We start from the raw sequence: 8,410 nt of genomic DNA, 5'->3' as shown, positions 1-8,410 counted from the left end.
CGCGGCGGGGTGAGCTCCCATCTTTTGGTCCCATCTCCTGCGCACCTAGCAGTTCGAAAGCACCCCTAAGGGCAAGTAGATAAATAGGTACCGCTTTATAGCAGGAAGGTAAACAGCGTTTCCGTGTGCTGTGCTGGTGCTGGCTCGCCAGAGCAGCTTCGTCATGCTGGCCACGTGACCCGGAAGTGTCTCCGGACAGCGCTGGCTCCCAGCCTCTTAAGTGAGATGGGCGCACAACCCTAGAGTCGGACACGACTGGCCCATACGGGCAGGGGTACCTTTACCTTTACCTTTTTACCTTTATCAATGCCCACCATTCAGTTTACAGTAAACCTGACCTGATGGAGAGAAACAGATGCCATTTCCTGATTCAGCAGTGCAAAAATACCCTGAATCAGTTTTAGAAATCTAGGCAACATTCAAAAAGTAAAAAATTGTTGCCCAGTGTTATTCTTGGCTGTGAATGAAATGTTCACCACATAGGATTCACTAGACGCATCAATTCACCATATTGGGAAATCACCTTCTCCAAAAGCTAAGCCAACAGCAGTGCTCTCTGCTCACCCTCCAAACACCATCTTGATATACCTTTAAATGTCAAGCAAATTCTGACCTATGTGACTCCTCAAAGGCTGAATGCTTGTTGTGTACAGTGGTACCTCTGGATGTGAACGGGATCCATTCTGGAGCCCCACCCGCATCCTGAAGTGAACGCAACGCACAACTGCACATATCCGCGTGCACAGGTTGCATTTCGCTGCTTCCGCGCATGCACGTGATGTCATTTTGAGCATCTGAGCATGTGAGAGTGGTGAAACTCGGAAGTAACGTGCTCCGTTACTTCTGGGTCGCCGCGGACCGCAACCCGGAAATGCTTATCCTGAAGTGTATTCATCCCGAGGTATGACTGTACCAGTTTTAATAGCAGTTGGGTTTAATAGCACTTGGGTTATTGTGAGGATTCAGAATGGAGTTGTGGAAACTCAATCAAAATACGGTACCAGAGAGATGTCAGCTGACATTCTGGACATTCCAGATATAGCAGCTGTCATTGTCCAAGGAGCAGCTGATACTTCTTTCTCCAAATAAAAGATGCAAAATGCTGCACTGCTCATAAAAATAGGCTAATATGTATTCTCCTGTGCATTGGAAGTTAAGGGTTGCATCTCTAGAAACTACCTTTCTGCAAAATACCAGGTACGTTGATGATATGGTTGGTTGTGTATCTCCACCCTTTGACGATCCCTCTCATTATATATCAGACAAGCATCATCTCTATGGTCTTTTAGGTGCTAGTTTCCACTTTCACCAAGACTTCTAAGTAGAGGCTGTTATCCCAGTTGGTATCTGCATTGGATTTGAAGTGGATTACACACACACACACACACACACACTATATGTTGTTCCTTTTAAAATTGTTTGTATATGTAATGTTTAACTCTTTTTTATATATGCAATTATTTTAACTGTTTTTATTCTCTTGTAAATTGTTTTGAGATGCCTCATAGGAAGCAATTCATAAATGAAGTAAGTAATAAAAATAGACAATAAAGAACATGGCACTTTTGAGCTGCTACATATTATACCCAAGACCAACATTAAATGGAGGAGCCATTCCTTAAAGCCTAAATCTCCAGAATGGTTCCTACTTGGGGTTTCTTAAGGGAATGGAGGGGGAAAGGCTCTTCCATTGGCTACTTAATACAATAGCTGTGGGCAGGGTACTGTGGTATACTATCTCCCTGAGAATTTGAATTTTTTGAGGATGGCTTCCTCCTCTGATTGGCCTCAAATGGCATAATTCTGGGATGGATCAAGCACAAAGGGGTCATGGGGGATGATATCATTTAGCATTGCCACACTTCCTGGCATAATACACACAAACACACTGGAATGGAGTAAGGGAGGATTTTGATTTGAGTTATTTTAGGGTAGCCTGCTTCACCCTTTCGGAACCATGCCACAGGATGGGTCAAGCATCATTATTAAAAGAAAAATAAACGGAGAGGCTCTGTGAAATCACTTTTCACCCTGCCTGCTTTTGACTCTGCACAACCACCCTGACGGCTTCTGCATACTGATAAATGTGTTTTGCAGGGTGACCAGCGAGCTGGTATTTTCTGAGCTACAATGAGTGCCTTCTGAAAGAGTCTGGACATTGTGAATGCAGGCATGGAACAGCTTAGCTCCAGACACACATATTTTGATGACAAGGAATGAAAGGAAATGCAATAAAAGGTAGATAGAATTTTATTCAGCAACTGACACCAGTTTCTGCCTTTGGCATTCATTGGTAGCTTTAGCTGGCTGCAGTGGGAATTGCATACGCTCATCCTGCGAACAAAAATCAGCTGTGTGTCTTATGCCCTACATATAATGAGCATACAGTAGGGAATTTTCAAAGCACTGGGAAAGGCTATGGAAGCAGAAGCAGCTTGTGGAAAAAATATATACATAGCAAGTAAGGAAGAGAGATCATCTTGCTTCCACCAAAAGCACAACACAAGATTTCAAAATGTTTCCAGAGTGTATCATTGGGCTCCTTACAATTCAGATATATGTCTCCATTTTCTCTCAAGCATAGAATTTAGGAATAGAGAGAAAGAATAAAACCTAATATATCACACCTTATGGCTTTGTGTCAGCCTCATGGCCCACCCTGGAACACTGCATTGGTGCAGAGGCGTGCAATTGGATGAGGAGGAGGCATGCAATGGCATTATAGAAAACTAAAATAGTGGGGAAAAGGTTTGACAGGTGGCAGGGTGGCAGAATTGACCCACCTGGCACGTCAGCCGCTCTGCAGCTGGCGAAATTGGTGCATTCCAGCATGCCTGCTGTACTGTACTAAGATGCCTTAAGAGGGAATGCAACAAACAGGCAGTTTTGGCTTGCATACCACAAGCAGGAGGCCACATTAAATGTCATAAAAGACTCTCTGTCACATTGGATGTATTTCCTTGGCTTGGTATATGAAGCTAGGTAATTCACATGCTCACCTTCAATATGAGGCAATCAATAGCATTACAACCCTGGAGCTCTTTCTCCAGTTCAGATTTTAATCCAAGCTAGAGAAGAACAACCCCTACCCTCCCACCATCTGCTTTAGGAAGAGGAGTAAGAAGGCAGGTTTTTCTCTCCTGCCAACAGTCTGCTGGTGCTTAGGGAGCTTCTACAGCAGTCTCTTAGGCTCCAGTATAGAAAATATGGTTTCTCCAGGGCTACTAATGTTGATCGGAATGTTCTGCAAACTGGGGACATTACATTTCCTGGATCATCAGGTGCCCAAGGGGAAAGGGCATGACCGTAGCAGAGATTCTCTGCCTCCCTCCCTCTTCTGTCCTGCTAGGGCAGAAGCCAGAGAAGCAAGTGAGAGACTAGGAGGTGAGTTTGGAGGTTGACAGCTGAGTGACCAAAACAGATATGGAGGCTCTTAGTTGAGTTGAGAAAGGGATCAGAGATATGCATACCCCCAGTTATGTCAGCTGGTGTTTCCAATAGCTGCAGGTCTCCCCAGGTATTTACCCCCAGCAACTGGCATTCAGAGATAAGCTGGGTTTCATTAAACTAACTTTTTGTGCTAGCTCAAGAATTAGCACTAGCACATGGGGATTCCACCGTGCATGCCCATGCCATCTCCAAATCTTCTAAGGTGGCAGGAAACCCAGAACAGACTCAGGAGGAATTTGTAGAGAAGGGAGGGAAGGAAGAACATTCTGTCATTCACCTTAGCGCTATGTTGAATATAATGCACTATCTCTGTGCATGAAGATTCCAAGTATCCTTTATAGGTAAAAGATAAAGGACCTCTGGACAGTTAAGTCCACTCAAAGGTGACTATGGGGTTGCGGCGCTCATTTCGCTTTCAGGCCAAGGGAGCTGGTGTTTGTCCCCAGTTTCCTGCATCATGTGGCCAGCATGACTAAACTGCTACTGGCACATGGAGGACCGTGACGAGTGCCAGAGCGCACAGAAACAACATTTGCCTTCCTGCCGCAGCAGTACCTATTTATCTACTTGTACTGGCATGCTTTCGAACTGCTAGGTTGGCAGGAGCTGGGACAGAGCAATGGGAGCTGACCTTCCAATCAGCAAGCCCAAGAGGCTCAGTGGTTTAGACCACAGCACCACCTGCGTCCCTTTACCTTTTACCTTTTCCTTTATAGCAGGGGTGGGCAGCCCTTTTCAGCCAGAGGGACACATTTTCTTCCACAAAGCCTTTAAGCGGTGGGGTTGGGGTGGTGATAGCTGTGGCTATTGAGGCCAGAGGTAAAACTAGGTACTGTGAATCAACAAATGTAAATTTCCCCAGAACACACACACATCCATCCTCCATTCAGGGAAGCAAGAGGCATTCGTGCCCCCCCCCCCCCCCGTGCTTAGGGTTCCCTCTGCCCGATTTACAGCAACATTGATTCCTAGGGCCAAAAAGCAGGCTTCTGCTTGGCACTCTGCATTCTGTAAGCTTGTCTCTGTAACAGTTACCATGTTGGAACACATTGAATTTCACATCTTACATAAGATTCCCAACCTAGCTACATATGCTTAGCCCAGCAGCTTGTCTGCTGCTACCGATGTTCTTTGCATCTGGAAACTCCACCTGCCACAACCAGTTATAATTACAAATGTAGGGGTGGGGGAGAGAGATGATAGGAATAAGACTATAAAATTGGGACTTCCTATGCAATAACTCTGCCATTAATTTGAAGGGTTTCTCTGCTAGCACAGGTCACTTAAGAATCTATTAGGCTTAGCACAGAAAACTTCACACCCTGTAGGCAGCTTAACTGCAGGATAAAAGAGTGCATATTCCTTCGGAGTTGATTGGCAGGAGTCACGAGTGCTCCTCTAGCCTGTATCTCTCTCTCTCCCTCCTCACTTCCTATTGCAAAGCCGTCTCAACAGAACTGCTACAGGAATTATTGGGATCATGCTGTTAGCACCGCTTAAATATGGAGAATAAGATGCTTAAAGGTGTAACATTGATAGGTAATTTGTTTGCCTGTTTGAGGTGCTTTTAGTCCATTTTGTGGGATTTGCATAAGCCCTCCGATGATCTGGCACTCTATAAACCACAAAATATACTTGTGGCATGGGATATATACATCAGTAAATATTATCTACCTACATGCTTCATAAGATAAGTCATTTCCATTTCCGATTCATCCATTTCTCTAGCATATCTCTATATAATTGCACTTGGCTAAGAAGGAGCTGAGCAAGGAGAGGCAAGCAGAACCTAAGGAAGGGGCACGTACAGATTTAACCTCCTCCATCACTGCTACTGATACTGGCTATGGGAAGGACAATTTTCTCTGTGTCCTTTTCCAAGAGCACATTGTTTTCACCTTCAGCGCTGCTACCAGTCTTAAAGCCTGATGTCCGGGCCATGAGCTCCTGACAAAATGAACATTTCACTGATGTCAGTGGGGCTCAGAGCACAAGTGCAGGGACCCTGGTTTGTTCACTGCAAATCTGACAAGGAGAGTGTAGTGGGGTAAAGCGGGGCATAGCTGGCCCAGCCAAATCAGTCACTTTCTGGTCTTCTCTAGGGGGAAGCAGTAGAGCACATGCTAGCTGTGCAATAGAGCCCATGTTCAGTCCCCAGCATCTCCAGGTAGGACTGGGAAAGGATTTCTCTTGGAAATCCTGAATAGCTCAGTTGGTTAAAGCATGGTGCTGATATTGCCAAGTTTGCAAGTTTGATCCCCATACAGGACAGCTGCATATCCTTGCATTGCTGGGAATCCCTTCCAATTCTACAACTGTATGAGTCTATGATCCCGGAGATCCACACCCAAACAATGAAGGTGATGCTGAGTTAGGTGGACCAAAGCAGCATCACGTTGGGATTTTACTCCCCGCTGCTCTTACGGGTTTATGCCCCCCATGGCTTGCATTATGGTTCTGGCATGAGGCACTGCAGTATCTTACTCTCTTGGTTTCTCTCCAAGCCATCTGACTCCTGCTCACCTGGCTATGAAATAACTGTGTCACATTCGTGCATGTCATCCTCAGCTGCATGTGGCTCAAGGTTGCTGGAAAGGTATTACTAGCAAGCAAAGGGCAGAGGACAACAAAACACAAAAAACCCTGCTAATGGCAAGGTTCTGATACTGCATTTTGGGGTGTTGGGGGAGAAAACCCATCCAGGATAGTTCTGGACTTCTGAGATGGTTCAGTGCTGCTGCAGTTAGGTTTGTCTGCGCAGAAAGACTCTGTGGCGCAGAGGTATGGAACCCGAAGCCCCAAGGGCGCAAGGCCTCTCTGTCCAGCACTCACTGGCTTTGCTCCATGCCCTCCTGGGCTTCTTATGCCTGGCTGGAATGCAGCCTTGCACTGCCTCTTGCTCACTTGGATAGAGAAAGGGGAGATGCGTGTGCACATTCATGGGCCACATTCAGCTAAGACCCACAAGCATAAGTTCACACAACGGAGCTCCCCCAATGCTCCCCCATGTGTCCCAGACTCCCCAAATTGGCTCTGGGAAACTCCCAAAACAGTATAAGGCAGGGAGTGGATGGGGGTTGTTCCATCTGGAAAGCTGAAATGCTTGTGGTGAGGGAACAAGTCTCACAGCGCTGCGATGGATTCCTCCTCCCTCTGACTTTTATGTGGCTGGAACACAGTATTCTGCCAGGTGAGAGTTTCATCTGTTGCTCTGCCCACTTCTGACCCATCCATGGCATTCAGGCCCTGGAAAGTTGCCTAAAAGGCAGGATGTGGCCTTCTAGCTGAGAAAGGTTCTCTTCCCCTATTGGAGGAATTGAGGACCAGCTTGCCAAATTCAGGATCTGTCCCATTCTGGTTGATTCAGGATTAGACAATTTGAACAAATCATGCTCTCACTTTTATTAATTTCTTGAAGAGTTATAATTATAGGACTCTCAATAAGAATATCTCTTCTCATCTATCTGAGGGAATGCTAAGTGGAAATTAAGGTAAGCCGTGTGGACAGTTGGAAAACGCATACGTCCAGCGCCATAAAAGGACAAATTAGGCAATGTGGTCTGTGGGCTTTGCTATATTAAATTTAGTCCCAGGTTAGTAATCATGCAAACTTTATTCTCAATTAAATGAGATCTTTTATGTGGGGCACTAAGACTTCTTTTTTCTTAAGCATTTACCATGGTACATTGATTCCGGGTTTTAAATATTTTATCTACGGCTCTTTTTTACCCTGCCTTGATTTAATTGGAATCCTAATACTGGACTGAGTGAAGTGCTCAGAATATAAAAGAGGCCTGGAAATAAATAAAAAAAGATGATTATTCCAAATGACAAGCTAATGCTATAACAAGAGAGGGGATTTTGGAAAGAACAAGCATTTCTTTTATCTAAAGAAAGTTCTTGTTTCAAAAGCTGAAATTAAAGGAAAACAACAAACACAGAACAAGGCTGCGAGACTCAGTTCCAAATCTTGGCACTTCTGGGCAGGGCTAGGATACGAAGATATCCCTGCCGGAGACCGAGGGAGAGCTATTGCTAGAGAGAGCAGTGGTCTGAATTGGTTTAAGGCAGATCCTTATGCTCATAAGCCGATGATTGTTATGTTGTTGCCCACAAAATACTTGCCAGTGCCAGCCCAAGTCATTTTTCTACCCCAGGCAAAGGACAAGATAGCAATGGGACATGGCAGGTTGCATTCACACACACAATACTGCCCACTCCTAACTTTTCAGTATCTACTACTGGAGGTGGCTGCCTCACTTTGCCTCAAGGTAGCACCACAAAAAATCTACAAAAATCTACAATTCTGTGAAGAAATGTCCCACTGAATATGTGGCCAATGTAGCCAATGCTACAGTTCTGCCTGTGCACCAGAATCCTCCCCTCCTCTTACCTGCAACCCCCTGCCAGCTCTCAAAACCTGCTCCAAATTTTTGGGGGAGCAGATAGAGGAGAGGTTGGGGGATTCTTTAATATGAGTGGAGTATCTGTTGTGCAGCAGTGGATACAACTCATAGTAAATGGTTGAAATGGTTAAGCTAAGCTAACTACTTCTTTTTGATGAACACAGCAAGCAGACGTTTTTTGAAGAAACTGTGTTCTCTTATTAACTGTGGAAGAGGTAATAAATACAGACCTTATAGTCTCCATTGCTTCACATTGTGTTCACACTACAACAAAAGTTTGAATATTCAAATTAATTAAAGCAATGTCTTAGACATATACACAGCAGTTGGATTCATGGGATCTATTGTGGCTACTAGCCATTGTTTAATACTGAGGTTAGGTTGGCTTGTCTGTTGCAGTTTGTACTCAAAGCAGTGTGATATATGAACAGCATGCCCATGAAATCTCCAGTTCTGTGCATGCTTTATATTTAAATATGTATATTATACAAAAAGAAAACCTCAGCTATCCCACTGTATGACAACCAAATCTGGGCTTTTTGTTTGTACTTTGA

The sequence above is a fragment of the Podarcis melisellensis genome, assembly GCF_964234715.1.
Source record: "Podarcis melisellensis genome assembly, chromosome: 5".
NCBI lineage: Eukaryota > Metazoa > Chordata > Lepidosauria > Squamata > Lacertidae > Podarcis > Podarcis melisellensis.
The sequence above is the reverse complement of the archived record's forward strand: the minus strand, read 5'-3'. Positions refer to the sequence as shown.